Below are 23,303 nucleotides of genomic sequence, written 5' to 3' on the forward strand. Positions count from 1 at the left end.
ATATGGCTGTTAATACAGACCAGGATGCTGTTGGCCAGCTGTGCTTCCTGAGGACACCACAGGCTCATGTTTGGTTTGCTATCTAACATGAGCCCCAGGTCCTTCTCTGTAGTGCTGCTTCCCAGCCAGTCCATCACCAATCTGTACATCTGCAAGGGGGTCTTCCTTCCCAGATGCAGGACTAAGCATCTGTCCTCAATGAATTCCATAAGGTTCCTGCTGGCCCTTTTCTCCAGGGTGCCTAGATATCTCTGAATGGAAACCATCTTCAAAGAAATCCACTGCTCCCTTCAGTTTGGTGTCATCCTCAAACGCGACAGTTGCTTATTTTGCTTAAAACACTTGCCTTAAAATTGTCACTTTCATTATTTACTTTGAATTCAGCTTTATTCTTGATTTTTGTCCTGGGTTCTCAGTGGCTCTGAGTAGACTGGATATTTATAAAAATAAGTATATTAAAAACAACCTTCCATTCTAGCTTGCAATCTGTTCCTGAAACATGCAGTTGCTCTTAATTCACCTTTAAACAAATATTTTTAAACAAAAAATCTTTCACAAAAAAATGCAGGACAAATATTTCTCAAAAATACATTCACATGGAATGGTCCTTTTCCTGCTTTTGGCCAGTCTGTCACTGTAGACATCTTTAAGAAGATCTCTTTCCAAAATTCTCTTTCAAACTCAATGGTTTTCTGTGCAGACCGAATAAACATGATGTTGAACACTACAATTTAAAACATACAAGCTAAACCCATGCAAGATTCTTGGTTTGAGCTTAAGCTTAATTTTCAGTTATGGATTTTTATTGTTTTTTCAGAAGTTTGAGAGGATTTTACCTGAACTTTTTGAGTCCTGAAATAGATCACTTTCAAACAACTGCAGTCCACAGTCTCAAGCATTAAAAACAGCCTTTAAAATATTGCATGTCTTTTCATCAGTGGTATTGCTTCCTCTGAGCTCCTTGCTGCTCTGGCAATGCTGACTTCCCTCATTTTCATGTTGCTTGAAGTTCCTGCCATAACTTCATTGTCAGTTCTCAGTAATGGTGGTTCTTATATGTTTCTGTAACTTTAGAACTGCTAATTAAAACAATTCAACTTTAGACCAACATGCATATCTTACTGATGAGTGCATTTCCCATATAAAATTATTCTAAAATTCTATTTGTTGTTGGGCAAGGAGTTAACCAACAGAGCTGGGTTCAAAGCTACCCTAATTTAGTGATTATTCTGGGTAATATAATTTCCCAACAAGGCTGACACTCCAGAAGGGAGAGTCACACTGCAGGATGACCTGGACAGACAGGAAGAGTGGGCTAGCAAAAATCTTATGAAGTTCAACTCGGAGAAGTATAAGGTCTTCCACCTGGAAACATGTAACTCAGGAGCACAGTTCAGACTGGGATCCACCTGGCTGGAGAGCAGCCATGTGGAAAGGGACCTGGGGGTCTTGGCGGATAATAAGCTCAACATGAGTGAACAGTGTGTGGCCAACAGGATGCTGATCTGCATCAATAAGGGCACCAGCAGAAAGTTAAAGAGGTCATCATCCCACTCTGCTTGGTGCTTGTCAGGCCACACCTGGAGTATTATATTCAGTTGTGGTCCCCACGCTACAAGAAGGATGCAGACAGGCTGGAGAGGGTCCAGAGAAGGGCCGCAAGGATGATCAGAGGACTGGAGAACCTGTCATATGAGAAGAGGCTGAGAAAACTGGGCTTGTTCAGCCTTGAGAAAAAAGGCGGCTTCGGGGAGACCTTATTACAATGTTCCAGTGCTTAAAGGGTGGCTACCAAGGAGATGGAGACTCCCTGTTTACAAGGGGTCACATGGAAAAGACAAGGGGTAATGGGCACAAGTTGCTCCTGAGGAGATTCCGATTGGACACAAGAGGTAAATTTTTCACCATGAGGACAATCAAACATTGGAACAGTCTCCCAAGGGAAGTGGTAAATTCCCCCACATAGGACAGTTTTAACTCTCAGCTTGACGGGGTGCTGAGCCACGTCAAATAAACTATAGTATTACCTAGAAAGGTTGGACCAAATGATCCTTAAGGTTCCTTCCAACCTGGCATTCTATGACTCTATGATTCATTTCTACCAACCTCTGGTAGTATTTTAGAAAACATAGTTTTAATTTCTTCTGTCACAGTTGTGGAGTAAAATATCTGAATCTCTTCTTTAGCAAGAAGGTTGTTGGACATGAAAGAGAGATCAACTGCTGACTTGTATATTATGCAACTGATGTGACCGTCAGCATCATTCAGCCAATTCTTGAATATTTGACATGGAATACATATTTCCTGAAGCTCAGTCCACATCTGAGCTATCTTTTTTCAAAGTGCCCCAGTGTGAGGAAATAAAGAGAAAGGAACTTTCAAGGATTTTTATAGGGCTGAGGTAAAGGGGAAAACTTGTTTCAAATAATTATTTGCTTCTTAAAACCTGATTACTGTCCTGCTATTTTGGACCTTTTCACTGAATTGAGCTCCTAGCGAGCATTGGCTGATTCAGTTTTTATCCACCCTTCTTCAATATCCATCATCTTGCAACTTCTCATAGGTAAGCAGTATGTGATAGCAGTTGTCTCCACAAACCTGTATATGTTTCTGTAACTAACAGCTTATCTACAATAGCATTTGTTGACATTTTAAAGTCAGTGCAAACTGACTTCAATACTGATGCATTGAAATTGGCTCAGTATTCCAGACATAAATGTAGCATTAAACCCACACCAACTTTGCAGCTGTGTGTTAAAGGTACTCCAACAGAACAGATGTGTGTGTGGCCACTCTCATCTAGAGGATGTTTCTAATTTCTTTGGCAGTGTTTTTTCAACCACAAGAGCTTTGACCATGGTTGAGCATCTCCTAGAACCTCATCAAGAGAATGAGTTGTCTGTTCTTGATTATATCCCTTGTGGGATAATTTTGACACACAAGCTCTGAGAAGGCAGAGGTTTCCTTTTTGCTAACTACTCTGCTTAGCAGGGCAATGGGACTGAAATATAGTCTTAAACTTCTCACTTGCAGCTTGGAGCCTCAAGACGGACTTTTTTCAGCACTGATCCATGATCTCTGATGGCTTGGAGTGATACCAGAATCACTTCTCCCAGCTGTTGCCCAATTAAACTCCTGGAGATTAGATGTGCTCTTGAAATTAAAGCTTCATAGCATCCCCTCAACTACTTCAACCCATAGCTCAGCATCTTGCTATAAACCGAAGTAGCTATTCTCAAATGTTAGTATGCTCAGCTACAAGCAGGAGGCACTGAGGAGCTCTCCCATCAAGACAGGCTTCCCATTCTGCTGCCTCTGTTAGAGGGTCAGTTACCTTGGGCAGATAAAACGGTATAAAAAATTGAACAGCTGGAAGAATTAACTTCTGAATTTAACAGAGTATGAATTTCCAAAAAACATGCATCAAGGCCTTGAGTTTTGCTGGTGTTTTTGCTATGGTGCTATCCTATATACAGTGATACTGAGGGAAGAATGTCGATACCAATTTTCTGGTTTTTATGCTTCAGGAAAAGCTAACAATGTACAATACAAAAGATGAATGAAAGAAAGTAGACCCAGATTTGTTAAGATCTAAAATATCTTTTACAGCTTAGACCTTTCACAGCCCTTCATAATGCCAGAGAAACTGAAAAGATTTATGTTTTTAAAAAAAGCCTCCTTGGAAGAGGAGAATTATTGTAGCTGAAGCTTGTCTCTGATCTAATTTAGATTTTGTGAACAGGACATGGAAAAAAATTGGTTTAGTAGGAATTAGTTCCACCATCATGTTTCAATAAGAGAAGTGAATATTTGTTCTCTGTGCATGTATGTGCGTGGGAGGCACAACAACAGACTTAATTCCCTGTATCCCTACTGTTAGAATATTTAACTTAGTTTTCACTCTATTTGCCATATTTTACTTCATAAGTTGCTTATTTTTCAGTTCATGATAAGGACACCCATTAATATAACAAATTACAGAGACAAGAGAAAAGTAGTGCAAACACCCAGCCAATCCATGAGAACTTTCACCTCCATCTTTAATCTAGTTATGCCAATGTGGAAAGATAATATTTTAACAAAACAGGATTTTTTTCATGAGAAACGATATTTAATAACACTCTCTATTGTATAATATATTGAGGATGCAAAATGTCTCTAGTTAGACTGACAAGTTACCTTTTGGACTGATAAAAATATATTACAACTGATTACTGAATCAGGATTACTTAAGGATAATGGTGTAGTAGATACAAATTCATTCTATAATTCCTTTAACTTTAGTAAACATATTGAAAAATTTTAGTGTCTATTGTGGTAAGATAAAGCAGAAGTCTTAATTAATCTAAACAAAACAAATATATAGGAAAGTTTTTAACTGTGTTTCCAATTTTAGAAAAATTTCTCATAAATTCACCCTTTTTCTTTTTTTTTTCACATCTTGAATCAGACATGAGCAAATGTGTTTTTTAAGTGTGTTTTCCTCAAAGCACTGAGAAGAATGTTGTGTGAGAATTATCTTTTCCATTCACAGTCATGCTGCTATTTGGTCATATTTCAATCCACTGGAAGAAAAAAAAGAAGATATCAGGACTTGAAAACACAACCCTACTGTTTAAATGGGTCCAAACATCAATGGTGTTGCAACCCTTGACAGAAGGTTGAGCTCAGTTGTGTCTATGGAATGGTTCCACATTACTCACAAAAAATAAAAACCAATGACATTAACAAGATAACACAAATGTATTACTTACAGTAATTTTTATTTCCTTTTCAAGTAAACTTCTGCATTCTCAAAACCAGAGGCAACATTTCCAGCATGTATTCTTCCTTGCCTTGTTCCTTGTCTTCACATCTTTCACTTTCCTACATTGGTTGCTAAATTTTTAAATAAAAGTCATCTTTCTTTGATTCATTGATTGTAATGAATGACATTGTTCTTTATGTTAAGGGGATAAGAAATAGTCAGTTTTCAAGCCATAGTAATTTGTTGTTTTAAGTGCTGAAATAAAGGAAAAGGCTGTTGTATTAAACCTCTGAATTATTTTTCTGTCTAAAGCAACCTTGTCTGTAGTTTGTGTTTCCCACTAAACAAAAGGCTGTATTTAGCTGCTGAAAAAGCAATCTAGTAGAGCAGTAAGGCAAAGGGAGATGCTGATATTTTATCAACTAAGAAAGCTCACAGATAATTTAGAACTTATTATTCCTCATCAAATCACCTCTAAATTTCCTGCTCTACCTCTCCTTTCATGTATTTTGAGTATCAGTTAACATTTAAAGTCTATTTTTGAGCTGCTAGAGTCTCCCAAATACCTAAACTTGATAGACATCCTTTTAAATGCAAATTATTTGTTTTCTTCTCCTGCAATTGCATAGAAGAAACAAGAATACTTTACACCCTGAGGAGTTATAACAGTTTGCATAACAGTAATTTTTTAAGAGAAAGTGCCTGGCAGGTTCAGTCTATCTAAAGCAGATTCTGCCACCTTTTTGCCTTTTCTAAGATCAGTCATGTTTGCTTTCACTTTCCTCAGTGATTAACTCGAAAGGAATAATGATAATGGGAATATGACCCAAGCCTATGCATCTATTCAGTATTGGCACAGTTACCAAATCAAACTTTTTTGGTTAAATCATAGTAAGAAAAACTGCGAGTTAAATGTAAAGTGGCTTGCTATGGCAGAGATAACTTGAATCTTTTCTTTTAGAACATGCTGGTGTTATTGTATTTTTATTCACTTAATGGTCACATTTTTAATTTGGCTTCCTACTTGTGATTTGGAAAGGAGAACTTCCCCTTTGTTCTTTTCAAATGTAAGAATTGTGTCCAGTTTTGTCACTAAATGGCTAACTAAGCACTTGGAGGTAGACTTGAATCTTGCAGTCAGTGTACTTCTACAAGGTAGCAAGAGATTCAGGTGTTAGTCTAATACACTTTTCCAAACAGAGGGTTGAATACTATAGCAATTTTTAATCATAACCATGAAAATCATGATGAAAAATTGAGTAGAGTCTGTTGTATCAGTAAAATAAATATATATATAAATTAGTTAAATTTAATCTAATGGTTTTGCTCATGCCTTTAAAAGTAGTATTTTACACTGCAAAAAGAGAACACTATGAAGTTTTTCTCTGCATTATTTCACTCTGAAATGGGGGCTGGCATAATTTTATGATTGGTGCTGACTTGCCCCTTGCATGTCCAGTACATTGATGATGGAAGTCCTTTTAGCAAGGAATCTTTGGCAGTAAATGATGGAAGCCCTTCAGAAAATAGTCTACTGAGATAATCCCAGTGATTTATGAATATCTAGAAGATGATGCGACCAGCTTTAACCTTCACTGTTTTGCAAATAAAAAGAAATATTGTACTTACTGATCTGCATAGGGTGATCTTATTTATTATTTTTTTTTTTTAGCAATAGATATTTCCATTGTTATGGCAATGCTGTTGCATGAGTGATGAAGTCAGTAATGTTCATAAATTGCTTGCATTTGGTGCCTTTTTACTACTCTGTCTTCTGAGTCTATTACAAGCAAGGCTAACAGCATGGTAACAGTGCCAGGCAGTGGGAGAGCTCAGTGTACACTGGAGCTCTGTTGTGTGTCAATAATGGAGCTGCAGTTCTGAGAAATATTAGGATATATCCTCATTCAGAAATGCTTCTTACAGAGCTTACTGAAGGTAACAAGGTCAGAGGAGAATTGAATACTTACATAAATTGTGATTGCTCAGACTGCTTTGCAGTCATTCCTATAGATGGTCCAGCAAAAAAAAATATTGGATAACTGTAACTGGATTTTCTTGTCCATTGATTGGCATTTGTAAGGTCAGTCACCAAAATGTTTTGCAAGTCATTCTGTTTTCAATGAGTTACAACTTCAGTTATCTTGCACTTGTAACTTGTGTGTAGAGGATTTTTTTAAAAAGGGAGAAATCATGGTGTCCTTCACTGGAATAAAGTTGTTTCTGGGTGAAATGGGAAGCTGCTGTGTAAGGCTGAGTCTGTAGAAAAGTGTGGGTCTACTGTTTTCCTGTTTTCTGAAAGACCTCCCTTCTGGCATGAAATGGAGTACGTAAATTCAGGACTGACTCAGAGACTGAGTGAATCACACACAGCACTGCCTCCAGTCCCTTGGGTCTTCCTTGGAGGCTGTATTTCTTTTGTGAGCTTAAATAAGATCACTGCAGCTCCAGGACTTGGTATTAACACTTCTGGAATGATTCAGAAAACTCTTTATCACAAATATGTCCTGGGTATGGAAAAAGTCCTGCACATAGTAAACCCTATGTTTTATTGATGATGTGTGTTATATAGGAAGGATTTATCTCATTGTCACACATACACCTACACTCCCAAAAATTCCCAAACAATACACCAACCAGCAGTATCTAAACACCTGCTGTTCAAAGGCAGAACAGTAAATACTAATCTTGCATCCCAGCATGCTATCAGCCTTTCTCATTGTGGAACACTGTTAAGTCTCCATCTGTACCACAGGTTGGAAATGTGCTGTGGCAAGGTTCCTGACTAAGGCTGTACTCATAATTTAGATAGTAAATGGACAAAAAAAAAGGACAAAAATGTAATTGCTCCTTCAATTTCTTTAAACACAGCATCATTTAAGGAAAATAATAGGCACTTTTACCTTAGAATAAAATTATGGCTTAATATCCTCTCTAATCTTAAATCATAATGAGCTCATTTGTGCACCTATTGGAAAGTATTGTACTTTCATACGCTCATAAATGTGGAGAAGGGGGATTTGGAAACTTTAACAACAGTAACTACCATTCCCGTATGTCTTACTCTGCTCTGTAATAGACTAGTTTAATGCCCCATACAGTAAATGGGAAGATTCCTGTCTATTCCAGTGCTACTGCATTCACCCTTCTGTTTATCATCCAGTGGCTCATTTCACTGTCAGTCTGCTTCACCATCTGATATTTTTACCTTTTGTATGTGTAGATAAAGAAGTTCCTATAGCAAAGGTTTCACTCCAGTTGGTGCTATTAGGTGATTCTTGACTTTGCGCTGTCACATGTACTTGAAACTAGCATCTCAAGTGTAAGAACAAAGAGATAAAAGAATCATGGGTCTCTTGCAATGAAAGAAAAAGATATTTTAAACAGTGCTTTTGTTTGACACATGCAGTTGGCTTATTGATTGTGAACAAGGATGATTTGAGGATTGCTTTTCAGGCATCTTCCCTTGGTCTGGTTTCCTGTTCTAACCATTGTTTTCTTTATTAGCTTGTTTTCATCTTGATCATTTGTTTTCTTTATTTTCTTTGCCATTACATTCTTGGCCATTAGAAAACACTTTCCTTCCAATAGTTCTTTGCCCAATTTGTTTCCCATAACAACAGTAATAATAGGAAAAAAAAATACTCTTTTTTAAGCATTTTGAGGGCCAAAATCCATCTTTCAGTATTAACATGCAGTCAGCCTTTCAGTGGGATTTGCACTCAAGTAACTAAAACTGAAAAGCTGGCCTGTGTATAACAGCCCACCCCTCTACGTAACTACAAGCAACTGTAACAAAACACAGAAAAATTTAATTTAAGTTTCAAAATTGAGGGAATAATTTGATTAATCATCTTCTAGTGTTTGCATATCTATCCCTTCTTCACATCCTCTCGTACTGTGACTGATAACTAATCTCCCATTGCACCATGTGCTTCAGACTAGGTCTACTTAATACAGCAAGTGAAAAAAAACATCTGTTGTGACTTCTTGGCCTTTCATTACATCACAGATTTTGTTGGGGGAAAAATTGCTGTAACACTCCGCTGCATTCAACCGGCTCCTGTGAGAAAGGACCTGGTGCACTCACCCATCCCTAACACTAGTCACCCAGGAGTTACTGAACTCAGAAGGTTGGCAGGGCATTGCTGGCTCCGATGACACAGTCAAAGGAGGACGTAGGTGGCCATGGGGACAGATTAAGTTGTGTTGAGTGTGATTGATTGTGAGAGTGCTTTTTAAATTCCTAGCCTCTTGGCCAAAGTGATATACATGCCCAGGGTATCCAGACAGAAAGGCAAGACTTTGTTAGTTGCCCTCCCTAACTTTATGTGACATTATTGGTCACCAAAAAAGGTTCAACAGTAGCAAAGAAACCCTTCAGTCTGATTATCCTAGCTATTACAGCATTGCTAAAAAATTTGAATCAGATCAACAAAAAATAAACTATTAAAAGCTGGATAGATCAATATCTCAAAGAAAGAGAGCAAAAAGATCCGTATTAAGTAATATCATTTTTAAAATATTTTTTTTTCCACATCTCCAATTATTTCATACCTGTGTATTTTTATTGCACATTAAGAGTGTTCAATCTAGATTCTGGGCTTAAATTTTCAAGGTGAAATCCTGGAAGACCTATTGGTTTTCACAGCCACTACCAACCTGAAAACCTAACAGCACATTGGTTTATTTTTTGATTTAGTAGGAAGCAGGTTTAACTGAACTTACGGGCTGAAATCTAAATAAGTCTTGCTGGTTTTCTCCTTTTCACCTGCAGAAGCAGCTTCGGGGAGCTACTGCCCTCTGTAGATACTGCACACTACCAGTACAACCTTTTCAAGAAGGTTATACTGTTGATTACTGTTGATAATTAAGAATATTGCAGTAACAATGTACCTTGCTGTAACCTTTCCCTGCTGAAATTTGGGGGCACAGTCCCAGTGAACCCTATGGGACAGCTCAGAAAAAACAAAAGCCATTACTCTATGCAATGTCTTTCTTACTCTGCTGGGATATGTTCCTAGGAATAATATGAAAATAAATGCAAGATTTTTTTCCTTTAAAATATTACTACATTTATTTCTTATAAATCGTTAATACTTTCTATTGGTTTATTTATTACAGTAAAACAAAAGACTGAGCTGAGGAAAACTGGAAAAATAATGACAATAATTCTTTCTTGCATAAGAAAAAGGTAAGATTTAATGGACCATAATATTGCAAATACTTATTTATAGCATAATAATAACAATGAGATATTTTTTTTTAAGTTCCCAAATACTGGCAGCTTTTTAGTTAAACTTATCCAGACCTTCACAATCTTGGCCACCTAAAAGCTGGTGATCTAAAATTCACAATATTTTCTGATTAACTGTGACAATGAGACCACTGCCAGGTACTATATATACCACTCTATTGACCTGTTCTGCATTAGAGAAGCCAGGGTTACATATAATTTTGTAGCAGCATACTAGGGATGCATGTACTTCAGGTTTCTTGATTTACACTATCTCCATCTTGGGTTTGCTGAAGAGAGGGTTCTCTCTTTCTAGCCCCCCTCCTCCCCCCCCACCCCCCCTTTCCATTTCCTGGAAGCTATAAATATCCAAATTTTAGGGGTTTTTTTCTCCATTCTTTTTTTGGTCCCAGGTACCCAGCTGTGCATGAAATAATCCTCCCCATATGAGTTCATTGTTCCTGTTGCTGGTGTCTGTGCAAGTCACCAGAGTTTTCCTAATAAGGTTGGATTTGACCTTTCAGAAGTTCTCAAATGAAGAATCTAACTGCATTCATTACCCTCAAAACAGATAGAATTCCTTGCCACTGCCCTTATAAAACTGTTGTAGGAAACAGTAAAGCATGCTTGTTCCAAAACCAACGTCAAACCCTAGAGCTGTTTAAGTGTGTAAGCATTAGGCAGCCAGACTTTGGCTGGTCCTTCCAGAAGGGTGTGTGTCTGACAGAGAGAGATCCTGAAGAAGGGAAGCAGATAGACTGACTGAGAAGGACACTTCACAACAGAGGACAGTAAAACCTAGAGAGAGGCCCTTTTGACTGATGGGCTGGCTTAAGCAGGAAAACCCTGGCTGGTGGTTTTAGTGCCCTTGTGTCTGAGGTGAGGGTTTCACGATGCATGTGCTGACTGCTGGAGTAGTGGCCTCCAGTTCTGCTCCTTTCTTGTGACAGCACTGGCAGCAGTGTGACAACACAGGGAACCAGATGACAGAGCTGACCCATCTGAGAACTAACCTGTTTACTGGTATGCTTTCAGCTGGCAGGATTAATCCTTGGTCAGATTACTTCTTTCACCTGGCTCCCCTCAACCATGGGCTGGAGAGACACAACCAGGATGGGAGGGAAAGGTGATGTCGCTTCTGTCAGAAGGCAGTGACAAGTGACTAGTGACTAGTTTACTAGTGACAGTGACTAGTTGAGGCTAAGGGAATGTGAAATTACAGCTCATGTCAACAAAATACTTCCTGTGTTCATGAAAATAAATAAAACAGAGGTATTTTTCTGTCAGTGAAACATTATTGTGGCTGGAGTCACCTATGGATCTTGCATCTTAATCATAGCTCAGATCAGAAGAGGAGAAAGTAGGTATGAAATGATAGGCTCTTGCCAAAGGAAGAAGATGAGTGAGGAGTTTAGATTAATATAGTAGATACTGGTAGTTACATTTCAGTTGCCTAAAGACAAAATGGTCTAATTTGTGTTAATTTATACATTATTTTAATATTACCTCATTTTAAAAGAGAACATATAAATGAATGAACAATTATGAAAACCAGGACAAGTCTTTCCAAAACTGAAAATTCTATTAAAATATTACAAATATTCCCAGAAAATACCCTGGTGAGTTACAGAACTTAGTAGTGGACATTTAGCTATTTGAACCATCCATTAGAATCTGAACCTGGAAATGTAAAAGTTTTGTTAACCAAATAGTAAGACTACACTTAAAGATATACATTTCTGTTAAAATTGATAAGAGCTTTCCCACAGCAAATACCAAAGAAAAGCATTTTCATTTGATTTTGACAGCTAAATAAAATATAACTTATTATTCCTGTACAGTTATTTTATAATAATATAAATTATTCTAGTTATTTATTTATTTGTTTTGCTCTTGTAGAGGAACATCTGCCATAAGTTTTCTTGGGTGTATTAAGGCACTGAAAAAGCAGATACACATTGATAGATACTTTAACAATGAACAAAACACAAGGAAGTCAGGTTCCTTAAAAATTAATGTCTGCTCTCTATTGTCTTAATTATTTTAATGATGGCAGCTTGCTGACTTGTAAGCAAGGTAATTAGACATGGAGAAACTTGGATATGCAGGGTGATTCAGCAAAGTAAATAGGAATGGATAAGTTTAGTTTTGCAAACAAATTCTAAATCCAGTATGAGCACAGCTTGTGTTACAACTAGAATGTGTGAATCCTAACAACTATAAGTATTAACGTCTTTTCCTCTTTTTGCAGATTTTGCCCATAAAAAATTCACTAGCAAGACATAAAGACTTCTGTCCCATGCTATGAAAATTAACCAAGGCACATTAACTGCAGAATACCTTCAAAGGTACAAAAATAAAATACTTACTCAGTAATTAATTAAACTAAACAAACCATCAGCATGTGTTACGTAGCCTAAGTATTATGTTAGGTCAATAATTAAGCTGTAGTAAATCTTCTGGAGCTTCTATTCCACCAGACTCTAAAGGCTCAAGACTAACCCAAGGACCCTTAACATTTTAGTGAGCCAGTAAATGATTACACAGATAGCTTCTGAATTGAAAGTTTACTACTATTAACTTTCTGGTTTTTAAAACACCCAGAAATTGTATGTTTTGTGGTTGTTGAATAATATCCTGTGAACAAAATGCATGCCTTTGTTGAGCCTAGGAAGAAGAGTTACAGGGTTGAGTTATGTCAAGATAAAAGTGCACTTTTCCTTCAGGGAAAGTTATACATTAAGCAAAAAGTAATGGTTTGGAATTTCCATTTGTTTATGTGAACATGACAATTATGAAAACTAGAAACTAATCTCACTGCATGCAGCTGGTCATGGTAAAGAAAAGCACTATGCAAGATGTTTTATGCTACTCTGCCAAAGCAATTCCGTAAGATCTGCACTGGTTATGTGCTTTTAAGGCCTGGCTGAATTTTAGATGGAATTAGTAAGTCACAGCAAGTTGTGTGGTAACCTTGTGATGTGGGAGTTATGGCACTAGGCTGAGTATCAAATCATATGTCTTCACAAAGAAAAATATAAAGCCACATGACAAAGCACAGAGCAGGACACTTGAAATGCCTTATTTTTTTTCCCCTCACTTATATTATATTCTATCACCTCATTTACATAAAATATTTCTAGTTAAACAATTTTCAAATACATGGGATTAAATAGCATGTATTTGGCTTTAAAATTTAAATATTACTAGCAATGAGAGACAGCTGGTATACATCAAGTTTATGTCACTTGAAAGTCTTTGTATGGAATTTTGTTTGGAACCAGTTACTATTTGACATGTTAGCTCATAGTTTATTTTAATTACAGAATATTTAAATTACCAGTTATTCAGATAATGTACTGTAACAAGTAGAATTATTATAAGTTATTCAATCTGCATTATTTTCCCTCCAGATGTGTGAGTGCAGATTGGTCCCATATAAAGTACATGATGTTTGCTTAGACAAAATATATCAGGGTATCCAGGCTGTTTGTATCATCAATCTCATAATTATCTTGAGTTCCAGCTTGATGTTCTCTCCCAACTTTATCTACATTTTCCTAGGTTTATCTATATTTTTCTTAGGTTGCTCTTAAAGAGGTTAATTAGAGTAGGGCCAAGAAAATACATCCTTTAGATTTTCACGGAAGTGGAAGTCATGAAATAACAGGATGTAGATGAGTGATCTTGCTTTGGTAGAGTGGGATGATTTGGATTATTATTTGCAGTGCCTTTCAGTTCTATTCAATGAAAAGACAAGTGATTTTTTTTTTGTGTGTGATTTTCCCAGTCTACCAAAGGCTGGAAGCACAAATAATCCTATGAAGGATATTATATTGGAATATTTCCAAGCAATTTCTGCAGATTCAAAGGTTAATTATTTTCATTTTAGAAAAAGTTTGGACATTGTTTATCCAGTCTGAAACTTTAGAGATTCACTCTTTGTTGACTACATCATCTGCTGTTGTAGAGACATTTCTCAAGAAAAAATTATAAAAATAATTTTTCTCTATAGATTTGAGGTCATGGTATCTCACAGAACGAAGCTATAACTGTGAAGTATGTGTACATGCAATTCATATTTGTCAGTATCAGGAATGCCTTCAGAATATTTATTATGAAATAAAGAGTTATCACTTGCACCATGGATAAAATAGTTGGAAAGTGCCCAGAAAAATGAAAAGGTGACTTTTTGACCTGAAGCTTAAAAAACATGTCTCTTATGTATATAATCTCCTAATGACACTCTCAGTACAAAAATTTTTCTGGCACTTTATCTGCTGACATTCCAAAAGGCAACTTCAGTAAATGAAGTCAAATACAACTTAACCCCTGGGGTCAGTCTTTTCATTATTGCACACACACATATCCCAGCCCCAGTTCCAAATAGGCTTTTTGATCCCAGCTCATTTTTGGGAAGAGTAAGATCTTGAAAAACCCATTTCACTTCACCTGAAATGAGCATGATCTTGACACAAGAACCAGAAAGGTTTGCATTACTGCGTTTCACTCCAGGTTACAGGGCTTAGGAGAGTGAATCTCCATGAGGGATCTAGATGTCAAGAATACTGGACTGACTGGTGGTGTCTCCAAGGAAGAAACCTGAGTAGATGGTCAGATGAGTCTCACAGGATAACTCAAAAAAATCCCAACAGGCAGTAGTTTGTTAGAAGAGGCTGGGAAGCTGAGGAACAGAGACATACAGCAAGTACAAAGTAACATTCTTTTACAATTCACTGTATCACACTTCATTTTATTGGATGTACACTGAGGGCACAGTCACTGGTCTATCAGCAGAAGGTATTGCTGAGCATCCTGCTAGAAGGCATATAGTACAGCTATTAGCTTTTGGTAGGGTTCCTCTTTCTGTGCTGTGATATTTCCTTGTTGTCTACACAAGATGCAGACAAGTAATGTTGAATCTGTCATCAGGCAGCCTTTCTCTAGCCAGTATCCTGAAGACAGTTTTCATTTCCTTGTCTAAAGGCTTCTTCTATCTCTCCTGCTAAAAGTTCACAAGGAAATATCTACCAAAAATAGGGAAGTCCCATGGGAAAAATCCTCTAACACAGAGGTACATCTCTGTGTTGCATACACAAAGATTATCTGCTAAGAAGCATGCACTAAACTGCTTCCCTCTGCATCCCTTCCAAGTGGTCTTTGCCATCAGTGACCTTAGTTCTATCTCATTAGTGTATTCCACTTTCTGGAAACGAATGTGATTAATTCTCAACTCTTTTTTTTTTCTCTCATGCTGTCAAGTTTCTCAGTTTACAAAGAGGATTACATAGAAGAGGATTATTAGCTGAAAGATACAGAGTTTCCCCCCTAAATGCATTAGGGCAAATGGGTTTTAACTACAGTAGGTATAGATGATAAAATGAGATATTCCAAGGACACAAAAATGTGTCACTTCATTTCCTCTCTGTTTTGTGACTTTCTGCTCACAGCATGTTACTGATCTGACCTGGTAAATGAGATCCCTTTCCATTTGGTTTTCTTTTCCCCCACCCTCTCACACATAAACCTTTTCTATGTTTTTATATATATACCATTGATTAAGATCCAGAAGGAGCTTTTTACAGCCTGTCAGTACAGCAGAAAGTCTGTGATCTCAGAGTTTTCCATTTAGAAGTTGTGAAAGTGAAGATTCTGGGATTCACTTTTAGTACATCCATAATCTATCACATGTCACTTACACAAAGCAGCAGGCACTTGTTTGCCTTGGTGGTGGCTCATCCCTATTAAATTAGTTCATGCCAGTAGTGCTCCAAAGAGGAAGTACAAGGTTTTTCTCCTTCGTTTCCTCCTGCTACTTATTGGAAGGGGTTCTCAGCTGCTGATTAGGTTGCTTCTTTGGCTTTCTTACTGGTGTGTTTCTCCACACCGCACACCTTAATGAGGAACAGGCGGTCAGCAGTTTGGGGGGCAGTATGTTGAGAGCAAGCTTAGTTGAAAACAGAGGCAGACAAGAGAAATATACATCAAAAAACTTCCTTCCCAGCTTGTGCCAAACTGAAGGCAGGAATTTTTGTGTAAGTGTACTCTTAATACTTCAAGATCAAGCTTTCAAAATGCCAGTCTCTGGATGTATTTATGAACGTTTTCCCACATTTAGGTGGTGTTTATTTCCTGTAAGAGCCAAGTCACTTCCTTCCTATCCAGTATCAGTTGTGCTACAATGTCTTAGTGGAGAACTGGTGATGTGCCAGAGCATCAAAATGAGACACTCGTATTCTGATAAAAATACTTCTAGTATTTCATGTAAGGAATGTTTTTTAAGTGGATTTTGTAAAAGGATATTGTATGTGTCATTATTTCCTCCGCCCCTTCCAAGTATTTCCATTCAGATGGATGTTTAAGAATAATGGAGATTTTTTTCAGCTACACACTTCTACTGCCAGTAACTTGTTCCGGAAGTACCTCATTGTTATTCTTGCAAAAATGCAAAATGTCTTTATTAGGAAGTAGATCTATATCATCATTAAGATTATTATGATATAATCACGGAATGGAAAAAAATGAATACTAGAAAGAAAACTCTTTCCTGGTTTTATGTATTAAGACCAGAATAACAAAAGAAAGCAGCTAAAGCAGAACCATACAAACAAACAGAACTGCCTAATGTAGCATCAGTGGTGAGATACAGCAATGTTAAAATGGTAAATGCTTTTTTACTGAAGTATATGGATAAGACTAACATTTTTTCATGGAGGACTTCCTTGGTCATCTAGAAAAAAATTACATATCTGCAACTGCTTAAATCTACTTGCAGTGAGAAAATAACTTGGACATGTGTTTATAAATGTATATGTGCTATTGACATAGCAAAGAAGCAGCTTGCTGACTTGGGGCCAAGAAATGCTAATGGGAAAATTTTTCAGCATTTATTGTTCCCTTGCAGATTTAGAGATCTAAGAAAACATTTCTTTGCTCGTTGTTGACTCTAGTTGTGGTCATTTTCCCTACCTCAGTCTGTTCCTAGAAAGAAGAAGAAAACGGCCTGCTGTGTCCCATGGAGGCCTGGTAGGTTATCGTCTTAAGAAGCAACCAGATTATAGGCTAGTGAAGTGCAGGGTCTGGCCTAAATAAATATTGAGAATAAGGATTCTACTTCTGGGGAAGAATTCAAACATGTTTTACATTTTACTCCTCACGTAGAAGAAAAATGAGTGGGTTTCCAGGTAGCTTTGTGGTTCTTAATAGATAGGAGTGTGTACAGACAAGAAATGAGGTGTACATGAGAGATTCTCCAAGTCATCACTCCCTTCTCAGCTCCTTTGGTGCCACACTGCAATGAGAAAGCTGGGGCCATAGTTAGTTGGCTTACCCAGTATTTAGAGGAATTTAGTCTCACCTTCTTGTTCCAGTAAAGACTTCCTCTATGACAGCACTACAGTCAGTGCCACAGGGAAAACATTGCCTCATCACCTCACAGGAGAGCTGCAGAAGCAGATAGATGTAAGATTATGGAATGCTTGGATAATGCTGTAATGGGATGTTCATAAATGGTGAAATCTCACGCTTCATGGCTCAACAGCTCTGTATCACACAGTGGGCATGTTTATCTCTAGGAACTGATCCTGGAAGCTGCAGACCATCCTGGTTCCCACTGAAGGCATTCCCAGACCTCTCAGTGATCAGGTCCAGAGATTCTATGGGATTTTGAAATCCTGTGAGATGTAAATTAAGATGACTAAGGCAATAAAATATAACAACCAGTTAACAAAGCAGGTCTTTATAGCCATTAATTCTATATATATAAATAGCTGGAGACATGATTGAATGACAATGTTCAACCATGCAACTAATTGAAAGCAAATAAAGATATGATGACACAGTAATTGTAACTAAATTGAAAACATTCTTCACCAGTGTTTTGACATTCTTATATACACATTTACACTTTTTTTTTTTTTAGATACGAGGTCTTCCCCACAACTTTTCATAATTTAAATAGTACCAAGTTACACAATCATGTGCACTCTACGTTCCTGAATATTTAAAACTATGTACAAGTATTGAAATAATCCAGAATACCATAAGACAACAAAAGAATATAGTTTTCCCAGGGAAACTTGATTTTGAATTTAGGTTGTGATTTAGATACCTTTTTATATATCCTAATTAGTGGCTATGATGCCACGGAAGTAGTGAACTGTGTTTTCAAGGGCTCATGCTTAGGTTACACTTAATTTTCTAGAAAGTTTATATTTGGTGATGCTCAGAACAAACAGAGTAGCTGGCCCTTACACCTCAAGGTACTCAGCTGGATCATGATTAATTTTTAACCTTAAGAAAGAAAAGAAGTATTTTGCAAATATTTTAGGGTGGTAGCGGTGATTTTTATCTTTTTCCCATTACTTGCCTTTTTTTTTATTATTTGCCTGTTACTTGCCTAGCTGCTGCCAAGTGCTATTTTGCTACCTTTTGAATGCATGATCTGTTTCTTGGATGCACTAAAATTTTCTGCCAGGTCTCTGCTGAGAGACTTTCCTCCCAGTCTGAATATTATATCAGACACAGAGCACAGACTGGGATAAAAATAGTGTGAGGTAATGCAGACGTAAAGGTGAAGCATGATGCTGATATGCAACAGCAAGGTCTACCTATTAGCTCTAAGGAAATTAACTGGAATAGGTGTCACAGGGATGCCTATAGGTGTTTTCTGGGGAAAGAAAAAAAAAAAAAAAAAAGGTGATAAGAGAGAGCTGAGTGGGTCTGTCTCATTTCAAGAACATTTCAAATGATGAGCTGTTCTATTTGCTCTTTCAGACTTCTTAAAATTTGAGGTGATTTTTATCAATGTGCAGCTCTGTTGTAAGACTAGCATCATGAGGTTCCTGCGTTGTCGGTGATTCATGATGGTTACAGTGAATGTAGTAATATTATACAGCTTCTGCTGTCTAGCAAGCAAGTTTACAAACATAACTTCTAACTTATATATCACTAGTATAAAAATATACAGGCTACATTAGACATATTCCTTTAGCAAAAAAAAATGCTGGCTACAAGCTTCATAGAGTTACTCATTAGGTCATCACCACTATAATATCTGAACAAGCCATTTACCTCTGGAGGACTGACAGTAATGTAACTAACTGCTGAGTTAATACACAAGGTGACATCAAATCCTTCCTTTTTTAACCTTATTGGCCAGAAAGAGATAACAGGCAGAATAAGAGACTAAACTTTTCTTCCCTTTTTGTCTGTTGGATTAGTTCTGAAGTGTGTTATTCACTAAGCAAAAATTGCTGAATGAGATGGTGTCACAGTAAAAGCTGAATTGTCAGGACAAGACTTTATGTGCATTCTTGATCAGTCCACTGAATATCAACAAACTGCTTCTACAAATCAGAGTTTTAAATACATCTTGAAATGTATGCACCTTCTATCTAAACAACAATAGAAAATATTTTTTGCTCTTATCTTTCACTGTTTTTTTTTCTTTTTGCAGAGTTATGTATTTTCTGTAAGTATAAACAAAAAAATACATTTTCAAGTTACACTGTATGCTTTGCTATACAAAGATAATAAAGGATTTTTTTTCACCCATCATTGAAATGCAACCATTTCAAGGATGTGGAATTTTATTGGTACCAATAAAACTAAGCAAGAATTTAGTGAAGAGTAGAATAACATGTGCTGTTAAAACTTCAAAGAAAAAGTAAGTAGGGTAGAATGCAGCTACTTAATTAAAATATTTTGTATAAGTTTTAGAGATTTTTATTTTAAATAATGGGTATTATCTTTAGCTGTGTGAACTCAAATACTGCTTCTATAAAGGGAGGTGTTTGACCTGCTTCAAGCTATAAAAGAAGATTTGTGATTCTCCTAAGTCCACATGTCCTAGATTAATGTTAGTGTCAAACTGATTCTACGTTAAGCTCATTTAATGTACCTCTGGGCTATAAGATGTTACTTTGCCAGCAGCAAAGGTCATGTTTTCAGGTATTGACAGTGCAAGTAATGACAAGTTGTTTCTGTGTTCGTGTGGATCAGGGTCTTTTTAGCGTTCATTCAATGAATTTGGCAAAGTGTAGCCTCTGCCCAAGAGAGCTCTGTGCCTTTAAGCATACAGCAGAGGGAATTATTAAATCTCCAGCTCTGAAATCTATAGCTTCATTTAGTTCAGACCTCCCAAAGGAATTTTTATACCTTTAGCTAAAAAGCAAACAATTTTGAAACTGACTTAGCCTAGTTAGCAAATTTCATCTAGATCATGTAAAGAAAAGTAATCAGTTATATATTAGGTTTTATTAGGTTTTTTAAGCACATTTTTTGTTTTAATATATTTAGGTGTGGTAGGTCAAACTCACCTTACAACTACAGTTATAAAAAACAATGGTCTCCATGGAACTTTGTAAGCATTGGTCCTAAGCAAGGCAGACTGATCAAACAGCTGAAACTCAGAAGCACAGCTAAAGTTCCTTGCTCCTTCCTGGGTTGTTGAGTGACATAAGCAAGTCATGTGACAATACCAAGATTTACACAATGTTGTGAGTCATCTTGAACAGGTAATCAGAAAATGCATTAAAGGGCAAAGATGGGACCCTGACATTTGGCAAACTTGCACAGTCTATACAAGTCTTCTCCTGAACATTTTAGTTGCAAAAATGCTAAGAAAATTATTTTGTTCTCTAGGGCAAAAGACAGCAAAGGGCATTAATGCTGTGATGCTCTGGGAATAGAATTTGCTAAATATTATCAGACACCTACAAACTGTGTGGCAGATTTTTTTCTCCTAGGTTGCGATTTGAGCAAGGGGAAATGGAAACAGCTTATATGGGATGGGTACCCTAGATACTGTCTCTCACAAAGACATAAACATTGGTCAGGGCTAGAGTCAGGCTTCTCTGAGAAGTAAATACCTGGAACCTGAAATCATGCTCTCAGTGTCAGTGCTTCCTCCTAGACTGTTTATACATTATCAGAAATTGTCATTTGATGAAGTGCAGAAAGTCTCAAGAATGCCAGCACTCAATCCCCACAACAAGTGATCTAACCTGCAGACCCAAGTCCCTTTCCTCCTCCTCTTTCCCAGAGTATGGATCTTGCCTGGAACATCTTTCCCAAGGAGAGATAGACTGAACATTTTGTCACAATTGCTTGTTGACTGAGGAACTCTCCTGGGACTGGAGTGGAGTTCCAGACATGATCAGGATACGAAGGGCCTGAATCTCTGACTTTAAGTTTCCTGGTGGATCCCAAACATCCCATGAATTTTCCATGGTCTATGTGTGCCTCACAAATTGGGCTCCATTGGAGACTTATGCCTGTTTTGCATCTCCCAAACAGCTTTAGCTAAAAAGCAGGATCTTAGGCAATTAGTGCAACAAAGACAGGGTGACAACTGAGCCGACCCAGAAACCTAGCATTATGTCTCCAAGGAACTTTAGGTGTCTGAAGCTGGGCAGCACGATAGGTATGGGTTATTTAAATTGCTCTTCTAAAGTTAAGCTTTTAAATTTATCTGAAAGGACACTAATGTGTTTTGTTGTGTGCTTGTTGAAAAGCACATTGGTTCATGCTATAGTGACCCAAGTATTATTAGAGATTGCTCATTTGTTCTCATATGTGTCCCAGTTCAGAAAGGTGTCCATGCAGGGCTTCAACTGAACCTGATTAGCTTAATCAGCACAGACTTGCGAGTGGCCTTGCCTTTCTTACATCTGTGTCATTTGTTTCACTGCCTCCCTTCTGTCTTTTCCCTCATAACATTTTTCCTTACAAAATTTCTCTAAACACTTCCCCTAACAATTTCTTTTTTACTCTCTTTCCAGTTGCCTTTCTATATTTGTAGAAAGCTGTGGAAGATGTAAAAGTGACAGATAGAATTATCTGAAATATGATCTGAAAATGCAATATAGTTTGTCCCCAAGCTTGTGACAGCAAAATTTGGAATCTGTACAGTTTCCTTAACTTGCTTAGTACTGCTGAGCAGAGGAAGGAAAAAAGGGCACTGTCAAATCCAATGGTATATTAGGCTTTAGGAGAGAGCAAAAAAGTATTATAGGGCAAAATTTTACTAAGCTTTCCCTCACAGTAGCATTGGGTACTCAGGCACATTTTCCCTGAAGAATAAGGAAAAGCAGTAACTATTTTTACTGTTGCAAGTGAAGTCTTGTGTCAGTGTCACTCTTCCAAAGGCAACAGTATTATACTGGCTTATATTGTTAAAATTCGGGATTAAAATTGCTGCTTCTGAACACATCTACTTTTTTCCTTCCAACCATAGATGGCAGGACAGTAAAATGCTTTCTCTACCCTTATGAGGAATTAAGTGTACTAAGTTTTAAATGAGTGTATAAGAAAGGAAAACAATGCAAATATGTTTGTGTGTGTGTGCATGCCTGTAGGTAGATACAGATAAATACAGATATTATATCCTAAAACTGTTTCAAATTTGTGCATTTCAATACATTGGCAGTAAAAGAGGCTAGACAACAGCTGAGAAATTACACCAATTACCTGATCTACTGGGTGGGATTCAAAGACTCATGTAGGTGTTAGTGTGTGGTTATCTTGTCTTCCATTATAGGCAATAGCACTTGAGTTGATACAGCCAGTGGTGCTTGGAGAGCTGCACTTATACATCCAAACAGTTTCCAGGTTCCCCAAACTGTAGAGACTAGATTCCCCTCTATCATGGGAACTTAAACACTTAACTCATGTAGTGACACCAAAATTTTGAGAATTAAATCTAGGTTTCTATAACATGAAGGTGAATCCCACCCAGTGTAATTATTTAAGTAGAGGCAGATGTGTGTGTGAAGTTGTCGCAGATGAGAATGGAAGGTCTTACGGTGGCTTAAAGAATCAACAACAAAAATATCAGGAAAAGGTGATTTTAATATAGATTTATGAAAGTGTGACTTAACAGAATTCAATGGCAAGGTTCACTATTACTTACTATGTAGAAGCGGCATGTAGAGGGTTGGAAATGAATGGGAGTGATTTATATGGGGATTAAGGGAAATTATGTTTACAAGGATAGGGGAGACTGAGTTAGGGAGGGGCTGTAGTGATTTGAATAGGGATCACTGAAAAGAATGAGGAAGACCTTCCCATCGACTCACAGGGTTCAGAGTGGACCCCCTTGCTTTCTAAACTGCTTCTCAGAGAGGAGCCAAGGTGCAGCTGAATCCACTCCTAGTCCCAGACTTGGTCAACTGCTTACAGCTAAGGGGTTTAGATGTAGGGATTTCAGTGTAGTGCTTTAACACATAATCATGGGTGATTTGAAAAGCAGTAAGTTATGATTGCTCCACATTACTATAGTAAATCCCAAAATTAAATTATATTATTTTTAATAACTTA

The 23,303-nt window shown here is 37.2% G+C and overlaps 1 protein-coding gene across 6 annotated transcripts in view; it reads left to right on the top strand.

Annotated features, from left to right (window-relative positions):
- The window catches only part of SULF1 (sulfatase 1), a 125,860-nt gene that overhangs the window by 12,520 nt on the left and 90,037 nt on the right, over positions 1-23,303 (top strand). For 4 of the 6 annotated variants that reach the window (XM_051609346.1, XM_051609340.1, XM_051609345.1 and 1 more), the window contains 2 exons: positions 9,872-9,941; positions 12,235-12,331. The exons of 1 other annotated variant lie outside the window; for it this stretch is intronic. The gene's annotated coding sequence lies outside the window, so the exon portion shown is untranslated. The remainder of the gene's footprint in view (positions 1-9,871; positions 9,942-12,234; positions 12,332-23,303) is intronic. One more of the 6 variants, XM_051609342.1, reaches the window with a different exon arrangement.

The sequence above is a fragment of the Apus apus genome, chromosome 2 (assembly GCF_020740795.1).
Source record: "Apus apus isolate bApuApu2 chromosome 2, bApuApu2.pri.cur, whole genome shotgun sequence".
Lineage (NCBI taxonomy): Eukaryota > Metazoa > Chordata > Aves > Apodiformes > Apodidae > Apus > Apus apus.